The sequence below is a fragment of the Topomyia yanbarensis genome, chromosome 2 (assembly GCF_030247195.1).
Source record: "Topomyia yanbarensis strain Yona2022 chromosome 2, ASM3024719v1, whole genome shotgun sequence".
Lineage (NCBI taxonomy): Eukaryota > Metazoa > Arthropoda > Insecta > Diptera > Culicidae > Topomyia > Topomyia yanbarensis.
In genome coordinates, this window is record NC_080671.1 from 190,245,337 (window position 1) to 190,259,502 (window position 14,166).

At 37.5% G+C, this 14,166-nt stretch overlaps 1 protein-coding gene across 10 annotated transcripts in view; it reads right to left on the minus strand.

The window, feature by feature from the left end:
- Positions 1–14,166, minus strand: part of LOC131682492 (tyrosine-protein phosphatase Lar) — a 487,937-nt gene that overhangs the window by 309,545 nt on the left and 164,226 nt on the right. Inside the window, exon 1 of one of the 10 annotated variants that reach the window (XM_058964002.1) lies at positions 3,410–3,848. The exons of 7 other annotated variants lie outside the window; for them this stretch is intronic. The gene's annotated coding sequence lies outside the window, so the exon portion shown is untranslated. Of the gene's footprint in view, positions 1–3,346; positions 3,849–14,166 lie in introns of those variants that run through there. 2 more of the 10 variants (XM_058964001.1, XM_058964000.1) reach the window with 2 other exon arrangements.

The window sequence follows — 14,166 nt, forward strand, 5'->3', positions numbered from 1 at the left end:
CAATCGTGCTAGAATTTCGATTTCGCGGACATATCTTATGAAATATACGTAAACTTGTAACGTGCCAGACCATATGAGCAATTTTGAGGTAAAATGATTATCTTGCAAAGTCATATTTTATAACAAAATCTTGCGTAATGGTCATGTGATCTCTACCAACGAACGTGATCAAACGTGCCGTCTCTACTGGTCGATCGAAGGTTCCCTTAATGATCAGTAGGATCGTAGCACATGACCCTAGAATTGGCATGTACACTAAGAATCGACTGTGAAATCTGGCGAAATAGAAGGACAAGTACCGTTAAGGCATGTAGTGCCAAGGCTTTGCTTTGAAATATATTTCAATAAAAAATGATAATTTAGAGAGATTTTCGAGGATAACTTGACATGGCTTTACCCATTTTAATAAAAAATCTGCTCAATCTTAAATCGTAAAATACAGTATAATTCGCATTTGAACGATGTTGTGACATACAAAAATTGGTGAATTTTAAAGAGAAATCAACGTAAAATTTGGCGTTGAATTCAACGGAAAAATTCTACACAAAACGATATCCGCGTTGAAAGGATACTGTGGAATTTAATTCCATTAACAACCCTGGTAATAAGCTTATTTTCGTCCTGTTTGAATTATCACTCTATTCATTTCAAGTCATTTGGTAGAGCAGCGTCTGCTTTCTTTGTTTATCGCATTGGCTACAATCACACACGAAATTTTCCCATTTATAAAATATTTCTGTTGTAATACTGATTCTTCAGAACGATACAAAGATTTTCATCTTGGTGCCAATTTACACGCATTCTTTCGGTTGTAGGCAGAGTAATTGTTGAAATAGTGAGGCACCCTGTCTAATAGGGTCAAAATAGGCTTTTTATCTTAATTGTCAACGGTAGTGTCTACCATAACTTTTGGACATATGTTGACTCGAGTTTGATTATGAATGTATCATAGTAGTGGCTTGAATTATTCTCCCTGATTGGAATGTAAATTACCAGAATATTCCAGATTTTTCCAGGCCTGGGCTTCTCTAGTTTTTAGGTTATTTCCAGGTCGCTAAAGAAATCGTATATAAATACAAATCAAAATTCGCATCTTGCTAACAGTAGGCACCTATACCGATCAATATTGTGGGACGATGACTCCGTTCCACAAACACAAGTACACAATACTACAAGTGTAAAACTATTTTTATCAAAATTTTATATTCGAATTCCATTTAGGGCAAAAGAGAATAATTGAATTCTTTTCTCGGGAATAAAAGCTGTCTGCAGACGAGGCAATAGGACACATGCCGCAACAAATATTCACTATGGATTTCTGGAAAGAACTCAGTGCCAGTCATCGCTGTGGACCCCGCACTTTACCTAGCTGTGCTTCAAGAAGTATTGGCCTCTTTCAATGAGCGAGTTTATCGTAACCGGGACCTCATCCCACTTGGAGAATCAATCGATGGAACACACACATTAAACCTTTTCGCCGAGGTCTTCAAGTAAATTTGTTATAAAGACATGTTAAGTTGTTTTGTTTTAGGAAAGTAGAGATGATCAATGAAGATAGGTACTATATAGCTAACTGATGCGTAAAATATTTATTCTTCCCAGATCGTGTGAATATTCAGCGATTTTCTGCATGATGGTACGTACTACTTATGAAAACCATCAATCTGAGTCTATAAAATTAATACGTGACAAGGTACATTTTCTGAATAATCTGAGTAAACTGCAAATTGAGCTATTTGGTTATGTCAATATTCTAGAATACACGAACAACAAAAGTTAAGGAAACACGAACGTATTTGAAGTTCAAGAAGTTCACATTTCGAGATTTCGTTAAATTTCAGGATATCTCAATCGTGTTGACGAGTTCAATAGGTTTGTCCGTGTGGAGATAATTTACAATTCCAGTAAATTCCAAAAATATACGTTGGAATCTCTTCTTTACTTTGGCAATATAAAAGTTTTGAAATTTATTCGGAAACTTGACACAGCGTCAAAATAAGCTCAGCGCTTTCACTAAAACGTACAAAAGCTCGTCAGTTTTCAGTATTGTAATCACAATTTGCAATAAATTTGTTTCTCCTCTTGTTTCTAAAATCTTTCATTGTACAAACGTTCCGTTACGTCAGATTCGAACGAAACTTTTCAACATTAGACATCTAACTGAAGCTTACCCACTTCAGAGACCATTTCCATTCATTTGGAGAATGTTACCAGTTTTAAGGGGAAATGATGAAGTGAGCGAAATGAGGAAAGTAATCCAAAATGCATGTTCCGAAACAGTAAAGTGTGCCCTGTCACGCAAGAGCGAAAACCACAGAGAATTCCATCGCTCCATTAAACTCATTACGCTTGAAACCTTTGTTGCCTTGACATTCAAGTAAAATGTATGTTTTATTGGATTTCTCTTCGTACATCCGAATGCATTCTTAGAATTAAAATATTTCCGCTTTTGAACTCTGAAGTTGCAATATAAATAGCTGATTTGACCAGGAAAACCAAGCAGTGCAAATAAAATTCCAACAATTCCGTAATTATTAATCTGTCATAACAGAAACTTTAACATATGACAGACACATTCCAACCATTGCGGGAACAGGTATTGTGCATTGTTTTATCTTCTGATATGTTTTACCACAAACATTGGGTTGAAGCATACACAGCGCTTTTGACCACCGATTGCACTGAACAAATGGGATGAAAATTTACTCCGATATAATCCGCAGGCTCACTGTGGTTCTTCTAAATCTAATTGCGGTCCATTCCACATACTCGTCGAATCGCTGAAAATATGTGCACCAGCCATTTTGAGGGGACAGCAATTTAAAATTTTAACAACCTCTACAGCACTAAAAAATCCGAACGGTATAACTTGTTCCATAATTAACTTCCGCAGAAAATTCCAACTTTTATCCACGAAGCAATCGCCCCGACGATGTGCAACAGATATGCGAAAATCCACTGCAGCAGCCAATATTCAACCTCAGTTGCTGCCTTGATGTTTTAGTCTGCCTCAAGGGGTAGTGCAATCACACAAAAAAATATTTCCAACGTCGACTGCACTTCCTGATGCAGTCCGTAACTATCCTGTTTCACTGACTAGCTCGGGATGCTTTTTTTTCTCCTCGAGACATCTCACGTAGTTTACACTCGCACATATTCCACGCTTCCAGCCAGGATAATCCAGCAGAACGAACATATTCCTATCGAAATTTTCGCCTGCTGCTACTTATCGTCGTTGTAGCAGCACCAGCAACAGCGAAAAAAGATCCGTACACTAAGCATATTCTGCTTTTTTACATTTCTTCCGGTTTCACCGAGCTACACACATAAAAACAGACACACTCACACCTTTTCCTCTTTCCGTCTTCGACCGTTCAAAAGCCGAAAAAAGTAAACCACTCTGACGTACTACGGTTAGTACTGTTGGTCACCATTTCAGCGGGTTGGGTATCCTTTAGGCGTAGGTAAGGAGTTAGTGACAAGCTTTCCTTCACAAAACGCTCAAGTCACGCGCTTGCATAACTGCCAGGCCACGAGCCCACTCGATGGAGTTGATTCCCCGTACCGATCCCGTGCCGTTTTTTTTCGTACTCCACCGTAACCAGCTAGACACAGTGACGCGGCTGGAAGGTAGGGTAAAAACAGCAGCTGATCCAGCGGCAGCAATTCTTGCTACCCCGAGTCCATATCCGTACGAGAAACACTACACATACGACGATTCGCGTCGAGCAACCAGCCCGGGTCAGCAGAGCCTTGGGGAAGGCCGAGGTTCGAGACGTTCCGTTACGCGGACCAAACGCGGATTCCGACCGACTACTGTTGCTTGGAGGACGAACACGAGCGCACTGAGAGAGGCATACACTACACGACCAGGCATTGAGGATTCTGGGTCGTCCTGGAAGCGGCTGACACTCGCCGAGTGGCCGAGTCGTCACCGTCGTAGTCGTCGTCGTTGTCGCCATCATCATCGGCTTTGGTTGGACTTCGTGCTAGCAGAACAGCAGCCTGCCGATGAGTAACCATTCAGCCCGGTTCGGGGAGGAGCTCTCGTGTGGGTGGTTGATGGGCTGCTCGATTGCTCAAAAGTGGGTGGTGCTGGAATGTGGCAAGTTTATTCGGCTGGCTAGAGAACTTTTCCAGGTAGGATTTCGAGCAAACGTGGGCTGAGTGGTATCGAAATTTTCCATCTATGCTTTGTGCTAATGCGATGGCAATAAACGATAACACCGTAATTCGGATGGCATTGGATTCACATTTTCTAAAGCGTTCTGTGTCGTGCTGTTTGGATAAAAGTCATTTTAAGCAAATTCAAACCTATCAAGCGGTGCTAAGTCCCACTGCAACTGTATTTTCTGATAATGTTTACGTTGAACGTATCGTATCGTACTGATTCGAGAACGACTTCTATATGAGCGATTTGAATAAAGTCCGTAGATTATGAATTTTCATTATCGTTACACTTTGAGCGCGAAACTACTTGTTACACCTACGATCTACTATTGTGCTGCTCTAAGGAATAGGACTTCTGTTCTATCATATCGTTCTGCCCTTTTAATTAGAAACAACACATCGTTCATAACCAAAGTGAATCTAGTCTATTAACAGGAAGGCGGTCATTGTGTAAGCATTTGATAGATCGTTTATTCTGCAAGGATTTTTTTCCCAAAATCGTTAATAAAGTGCATGAATTCTGGAACAATTACGTTTTAAGCTATGAAAATAGGACCATGAACAAAAATCATGCGTTTTATAATTATTTTCATTTTATCATAAGAACTGCCCACGTAACGCTTTTATTAATGGAAATATTTGTTAAACTTTAGTAACGATTCCGCCAAATCGATTTTCTGTACATGAACTATTACACAACTTTATGAACATTATTTCTAAAACCAAAGTTAGTATGTTTTTCATAGATTTAGGAACAATTTTCACAAAGCTAAAAAAAATTCGTGAACTATTTCACGAAACTTGGAATTTTATTCATGAATCTATTCAATCCTCGTGAACTAATTCATTATATAGGGTGTTTCGTTCATGATTAAGAACCTCTCGAGGGATGATTAACTATCTTATTGGGAAAAAAATCGGTCTACACATACCTTCAAATCTCAACCGTTACCAAGTCATTGAATTTTTTGTGTTAAAAACATAGTTGCCATAAAATAGCTCTAACTCAAAAAATATACTTTGTATTTCAAATCTTTTGGATCCATTGGATAGGTGAGAAAATTTTCCATTGAAAAATGTCCTCAATTGGTTCAGCTAATGAGGTTAAGTAACCTTTTCACTGTAATTTATTTTATATTTAACAATTTTGATCGATTTTTCGTTCATTTCGCGAAAATCTTATTAGTTAACATCATCATTCAAATAATTCAAATTTTTAGTCTTGAAGAGTTGCATAATTTGTTCTTTGACATGATCATGATACACTTATCTTTTCTTGTTGTCATGTGTTTGGGTAATTGAACTTGGATATTTTTATCTCATATTCACTTATACTAGCCCTAATTGAAAAATATGGGACTTATTGTACCTTTTCATATTTTCATTCGAAAACCAGGAAAATTTTGCATAGAAAAAGGTATAAATACCTTCCAGTTAAGTGTATTTAGTATTCTTTTAGAAGTTAATTAGTTTAAGGTTAGTGTTATTATTAGCATTTTCGTTATTTTCTTAAAATAGTAAATAAGAAACAGGAACATTATTATCATGAAATTAATGCATCTCAGCAAGTTCTACAATTCTTTCTTTGACTTCATTCAATTATCTTTGTTAGTTTCGAAGCAAAATCATTTTTATCACCTCGTTTCATATGCAAAAACAACGATTTCGAGCCCACTACATTTGTGACGAGGTCACGCTGCGTTAACTATTAAAAGGCAGCAAAATGAAAAGCGTTAGGGATAAAGCGTCAAATAAAAAGTTGTAGAGGATATTAAGGGGCACCAAATGAACAATAGTGATGACAAATTTAGTTGATTAATAATTAGAATAATTACAAAACTCCCCAAAAACGCAAATTTTGAGTTATTTTACCAGTAAAAAGTCATTTAGCACACTTAACTAAAAATATCCTTACATGCATAGAAAGGAAATTTTCTCAACTTTCCAATGAAACCCTGGTAATAACGATATAAAACATATTTTTTAGATTAAAGTCTTTTAAGCACTTGTAGGTCGATTACAGGAAAAAATTAGAAGTGAAATTACAAGGAAACGAGAAGAGATAGAAATATTATGTTGAAGAACAAATTATAAATCGTCCTCAAACCCATCTTTTGGATATTGCTATAATCATAATTCATTATTTTGAGAAAATTAACAAAAACGTAATCAAAAACTCTAACTTTGAGCTACTTTACAACTAAAGGGTAATTAAAACTAATTAACTGAAAGATATGAGAGCACCATTCAATAGAAAATTTTCTCACCTTTCCAATGGAACTAAAAGATTTAAAATACGAGGTATATTTTTCGAGTTAGAGGTATTTCAAGTAAATAAGTTTTTTACGCAAAAAGTTCAATAACTCTGTAACGGTTGAGATTTGATGGTATATACAGAACGATTTTTTTCTCCAAATATGACAGTCAATCACCCCTCGAGAGATTCTTAATCATGAACCAAACACCCTGTATAGTTTAATCATCAGATCCTATGGTTGACTAATACTTTGATTGTTTTTATATAGCTTTCAAATGGTTTACGTTATCGCCTTGATGTCAATGGAAAAGTTACAGGAAATGTTATGGACCTTACGAAAAACTAATTGCTGTTGATGAATAACTCCTGAAAAGGTTGAAATATAACAAAATAGTTGGGTTGTATAAACAAAATTTAAAATATCTCGAGAACTAGGGTGGAGTGCCTATTTTCACCATACTATGCAAGGTGCCTCACTTATTCGTTAATTACTCGCCCTACAATCAATGGAATACGTAAAAATTGACATCAACAGCTTTGCTTCGTTGTTAAGAACCAATATAATAACACAAATGCACTGAAAACAGTGAAATTCTCGTGCTTGAGCGCAACGAAAACTCGAATCGAGTGCCCCTATTGTTGCGCTACCATTTGACCCACTGCGTTGAACAAAGGTGGCAGACACTGCTCTAACCAACGGCTTGAAATGGGTAGGGTGATAATAGAAACATGGCGCAAATGGGCTCATCACCCTACTGCATTTCAGAATTTTTTTGTTATAAGAATTTCGATTTAAAATGGCGTTTGGAATCGTATTCAAAAATAAAATTCTACTTTTGACTGCAAATGGTATGAATTATGAAAATTTGTCAAAAGTTGTTGTTAGGAAAACTTTTTTATTTAATGCTTCTCCATGATCCAAATGCACTGAAAAAGCTTCTTTTAGGTATGTAAAACGATAAACATTAGACTTTTTACAATTTATGATGGGGTAACGCGAATAACTTTTAAAAAGGACTTAGTTACATGAATCAATTGTTCTTTTTGGAGCAAAATTCCAAATATCTCGAAAACTATCGCATTTTGCAAGATATTTGTTAGGTGCATTTTGATTTAAAATGATATTTAGAATTATATTATGTAATAAAATTACAATTTTGTATGTCAATTAGTATGAAATTTAAAAACATGTATAAAGTTATTGTTAGAAAAACTTTTTTGGTGATAATTTCTCCATCATGACATCACATTCAAAATGTTTCTTTCCTCTTTAGGTTTTCGTTGACAAAATATAAAAAAATAGAAAATGTTTTTTTTGCAATTTGAACTTTTATCATGAATTTTTGTTTTTGTGAAAAATGATACAAATTTTTTTTCTGTGTATATTTTTTCGTGCAGAAGTATTCATTACCTGTAACTCGTTCTCAGATAGTTTTACTATATTAAATAGTGTAATCGAACAAAACAATTTTGAAATTATTACACGTAGAAACGTTTACGCCCTTTTAAAAAATTGCGCTTGAGTCAAAGTAATCTTATTGACTGTGGAAAATATTTAGTCTTCCATGCCGGTTAAACCTGTAAAGTTTTATCGGAATCTAAGATGGTCGGTCACGATTTTAGAGATTTTCGGACGGATCTTCGTGGAATTCCTCTATTGTGACTTATGCCTTTGGTGGTTGTCGAGCGAATCTTCTCGGAGTGCATACGTTTACTCTGACCTGCTCCATTTGAATTCCTGCAAGCAGGTGCAGATTTCTCGCATCTTATTGATATTACCAGCCCCATCTCAGCTTCTCGCCGCCTCTGTTGCCCACCTTTGGTGGCAAGCAAAGTAGCAGCAAGAATTTGAGCTGGAGCTGATATTGACATTACCCAGTCAAACTCATCTGGAATTCTAACTGGTTTCTTGCGGAATTCCAGCTCAAATAAAACAACCGAGTCAGAATGTCTGGTTTCATTTCCCCGAATGGAAAATATGAATTAGAACAATGATTTTTTTAAAGTGTATTTTGTTATTGTTTGTGTACAGAATCCGGTATAGATTTTTCTATAAAAGAGTACAGATAGAAAAGTTTTTTCAGCTCCCGGTACAGATTTAATTGTTATAACACTGGATGGAACAACGCATCAAAATGCTCCACAACATAAAAGCACAAAAGAAGTAGAAAATATCAAAAATGCTGCACAAAAATCAGAAGTAGTATAGTGTATCCGTGTATGCGTCAGTAAATTTTAAGACCCTTGCTAATGTTCAATTTTCAAAAATCGATCCTGCATCAACGTAAACCATTCAATAATTGATGAAATCATTTTTATCAATTGCGATAAGTTTCTAAAATACTGTGAAATGGTATTTTTTTACTCAACATTTTAAAAATATTTTTCTTCCACAACCTTGTGTAACGGTTAAGTTGGAGTAACTGAATTAAGGGTACTATTTATCTATATGTTTGTACGAGCGATATATATCGATGTGTTGGTAGCGGTTCCCTAAAAGCAGTATTTGGTTGTTTTTCCCAACAATGAATTTAAATAACTTAGGTTTGTTCTTGAAAAATTCATTTTTGAAAAGCATCACTTCGTTGAAATTTTCGTTTTTAACCCAATATTGACAATATATCCTCCTCCATCGAGTGCGGTATCTCATCCGCAATTTTGATGCGGTATCTTTCCCAATTGTAGGGGAGAGATACCGCACGACGACATTTTCCTCTGAAATTATGGATGACCGTGCTCATGATTAGAATGCCTTCTAAAAGGTCCCAGCTATTCAACCGATACAAGATTCACCAAAAAAAAATTGAACAATAAAAAAAGGTAATTTTAATGAGCTGCTGAAAAATTCTGGGTACCCGTGTAAAAGTAACCCTATATACGAGATATAGATAGTGCGGCATCTCACCCGATGCGGCATCTCTCCCGAAATTACCCTATAGAGATAATACGAATATGCGGAATAGCCACCAACAATCCTTTCAGAATGATGAGCAGTATAGTGCATTCAAGTTAGTTATGGAATTTGTGTTTCGACTTCGTCCCATCAGAATCCGACACTAACTTAGTGCAAGGACTAACCTAGTGCCAGATTGACGCTAGCTCCAAAAACGAAGACACAATTTGTGCTCCTGAGCAAACCACTAGTCAAATCACGTCCCACAATTAGTTTTCACCCAAATTTTCTTCGTTAGGGAGGAATATAGAATAGGGCATCATGCATTGGCTTACTACGCCGAATCAAGTTTCGATTTTACTAGTTTTCATCAGCTTAACAGAACTCTTTTGTCTTGCGGGACAACATGCTTGACCTGGGCACACAAGTAGTGCATCCGTTTTTGAAGCTAGTGTCACTTCGGCACTAGCCTAATGCTGGCATCATGATAGCGGCGGATTCTGATGAAACGATGTCGAAACACAAATCCCACAACCAATCTTGGTAATTTCCAAATAATTTTTGATTACAAGAATTGCAGGCCATTTATTGGGAAATGGCATGAGGTTTTTTTTTCATAAAATACATCTTACTATCGCGATATCTGGCCAATATTTCACAGATTTCTTATGCCATATATTAAAATAAAAGAATCCAGCGTTAGCTTAGTCCTTGCAGTAAATTAATGTCGGATTCTGATGAGACGAAGTAGAAACGCAAATTCCATAAATTTGGTTATAGACTTAGTGTCCTTTGCGAGCAAGAGTGGGTTTACCACTTATGCTCTTTAGGGGATAAAAATTGGGTTTCACGAAATTGTCAAGCGAACAGCGGTAATGGGAAGAGATTGTAATTGTAAATTGTTTCAAGTTTGGAATTATGGCAAAGATAAAATTCATAATTTACGGGTGTGTACGAAAATGCACTATTCCACCCATTTTTACAGCATACTCTGGAAAGTACTACGAAGTGAGTTACAAACAATATTAATACTTCAGTTGATTCCCAGAACAAAACTATTCTGAATTATCGAAACATGCCACAATGTTTATTCAATACACAATCGTAATTACAATTACGTCCACAATGTTTGGATATTTACATTCCCATGAACTCAAAAACTCATAAGCCTCCCTTTTCCCCGGCACATAACTTCACTCACTGCAACCTTCAACCCGCACCACCAAAGTCTTTTCCAATTTCTCAACACCCACTGCTCGATGAAAACTCGAGCAAACACTCGCAAGCCCAACAAAATAGCAATAGACTCTCACCGTTACCCGAACCAGCCTGACACCCAACCACCCAAAGAAGGATTCACCTACATTCACGGAGCACCACTTGGCACAAGTCCTAGCAGCTCGAACTTTATGCCGGCATGGGAAAATCCATCGCAACAGCTCGAATGCCGAAGCCAACCAAATCTGGTGTCGGTCTCTGGCAGGATATCGTGATTCGCACGCCCGCACAAACTCCTGCGGTAGGGTGCCTTCGACCGTCAGTCTTGTCGGCACCACCATGGTGAAAGGAGCCAAACCACCACCACTCTCACTCTTTTGAGAGGCGGTTACCGACCGGCGGCCTGGTCTGGGATATTTAGCGCCAGCTACGCGATAGTACGCGAAAAACAAACGACTTTTCGTCAATTCGGAATATACGGGGCGGCGGTGTGATTTGTTGTTGGTTGTGGTGTGTGGGCATCCCCACGGGCGGATGAATATTGTTTTCATTCGATTTTCTTGGTTTCTTTTGAGGGGCTCTCGATGCAAAGTGTTTTTCAGTTGAGATTTTGGATGAACTAATTCGTGCTTGGGAATGGCAATTTGAGCTTGCTGACGAACTACAGCTCGTTGCGGATACTTGTGTCTTCAGCCGGCCGCAATGGTGTCGATGACAAAATGAAGTAATGAAGAAAATGTGGTTTCACAGGAAGTCACGGAGATAACGAATTATCCGTGCATTGAGTGGTGTACTCTTATGGAAGTAAGGGACGTCGAGCTTTACTGCAGAGCGTTCGTTCGAAATACACTCGATGGGAGAGTGATGTGAATATTCTTCGGTTGCTTCGATAAGCCGGGAAGGGTATAAAGCAGAATTCGAAATGAAACTGAAGGTATATAAAAAAACGGCGAACAGATGCGACGAATGTGCTTCAACCTTGTTGTCGAGTACCGAAGCGAAGGGAAAAAATCTTTTCCAAACTGAATAGTGTCGTGTAATTGATGGTTTATTTGTTTTCAACTACGATAAAAATTAAGCTGCAACTCGTCAGTGCTTTGTGCACGAGTGTGGTTGATTGCAAGGATTTCTTCACGGCAGACCGTGCTATTCACAACGGAATCGGTATGAACGAAACCTAGAACGAGGATATTCATTCAGCGCACGTCGAACCGTTGAACGAACAGGAGTGGGAAAAAACAAACCGTCGATTCATGATTGAAAGGCAAAGTGATAAGAGCTTGATTTTTAATTGAAAAATTCTGTCTCCCTGCAGCTGGGATAGGAGATGTGCATGCGGTGACAAAATGATCCGTGAAGAGTGATGGTGCTGAAGATACCGATCGACAGCTATGGGCGTCTGCTGGTCTACTAGGACAAGGACGAGAACAGCGTTCGAATGCGCCGGATGCCGTTCGGAGACCGATGCTAGAGACTGAAAAGATTGATAGGAGTGTAGGGGTGTCGTCAAGAATGCGGGCAATTTTTGTAACTAAAGTAACGCCACGGACGAACTAGTCTGTTGCTCGATGGGGGGCTGCTGAAGTAGGTAAGTTGGAATGCAAGTTTGGTGTGATTTTGTTTGACTACACACTTAGTGTTTGCCTTGTGATTTTGTCAGTCTTCGACAGTGATGGATTTTTGTTAGAAGCAACTTTGCAGAGAGAAAAAAATGTGTTTCGATTCGATGGCATGTACGACATGACCCAGCTTCAATACGATCTTCGCTTGAAGTGTCATGCATTAGACGTGACTAGAAACACCAATCAAATTGTGTGCAGATATGTGGATTGGAAATAGGTGTAGGATGATACGCAAACATGTGATCTGGATTTTGAGTGTTTTTATTTGAGGTTTCGTTCCGCTTCCGTTAAATGCAGTGAGCCGTAGTTGCATTTGGATTAGATAATTTTCTTTACAAAAAATATGATCAGTATTTGTTCAAAATGTATTCATGTAACATAGGCAACTTTGTGGTTGAGAACAAGTGAATGAGTGGCGTCCAACAAGGGCTAACACTCATTTTTCATATTTTATAGAAATCGGGTAAACTTCCGCATTTCCCAATCAATAATTTACCACATTAGTTCGAAATTCAGTCGCTAGGGCGGGGCTGTCATCAACTTTTGTATTGATCTAGAAAGGCAGATGGTGTCTACGACAATTTAATCGTGTATCGCTGTTCAGCATATTTCTTTACTTCGAGAAGAATATTGTTTGACTTCACTAAACGAACTAAATGAATTTCGGGAAGTTTCTGCACCCGAATATGCATTAGATAGTTACTAAGAAGTTTAAAAAAGTTTATCTAAAAAAAGAACTGGACTGGAGGAAGGCGGATTTTCAAAGTTGCATTATTTTAGGATTTTATATTTAAGCTATATCACTGCAATAATATTTTTCAAGATCAAACATAGAAATATGCTGAATAATTGTACATTCACAGTTTGCGTAAAAATAAGCACGACTATACTTTTTGCCTTTCTCATATAGAAAGGTTATGCAATCACTCTAAAAATCGTCAACCTAATCACGGCCATTTTTTTGACCTATAAAGGCTTAGGTAGGAGTATGCAATGAGGGGTTGCTACTTTAAATTTAAAACTAGTTTAATTTTTTTTTAACAAGTTGAACAATTTCGGCACGGTTCGGACCCTCGGATCTTCCCATTGATCCGCCGCTGGTTTCAAGCGATGTTTCAGTATCGACACATAGTATCTCAAGATCGTGGCTGTCGATCCATTGTATGTATGTACAGATCGTACTGAATATGTAATATACATTTCCATCATTGTATTGAACATGACCAGCCATGAAAGTTTGGACAAATGAGAATGACACAATTGCATCACTAGGTGGATTAAAACAGGATTTCTAAAAGCACTCTATTTCGAAATGTACATCACCTACAAAGTTTGCATCGTTAGAAGAAATATTTATAATAATAAGACTACTTTCTCGTAGACGCCATATTTGTATTTAGCTTTATTAAAAACTTGTAAACAGCGCCGACCTAGCCGCTGAATTCTGAAAAGGCTTGATGTAATCAAATAGAGCGCTACATGTTATACACTCAGGTTTTTTTACGCATAAAAAACAGCGGAAATTGGAAAATCTGCGTAAAAAAACGAGTCAATTCGAAAATCCGCGTAACAAACTTAAAAAAATCTTTAACGAAGGACTTAGAATATTTTTAAAAGTCCTTTTGAATGCAAAAGGCTTAGAAGATTTTCGGCAAGTTGATAGAGACGGGTCTGGAAGACTCCTTACGGTCCGCACCTCAATAATATGGGTATTTTCGGAATGGTCTTGACGAGTAGGTGTCAGAAATTGATTTTTATCGCCATTTTGAAATACAAAATTGGCGACATCCGGTTTATCGAAATTCCCGCATGAAAAATCTGGGGAATCATCCAAAACTTCCTCGAATATAAGATTTAATCATAAACCAGAGAAATGCAAAATATTTTCGTGGTATTCCAGAAGAGTGCGGTGAGATTAGAAATGAAAGGAGAAAGAGAAGAATTTGGTGTGAGTAGGGCGTTTGAGTCGATTCAAATTTAACACCTTGCTAAAATTCAAATAAATT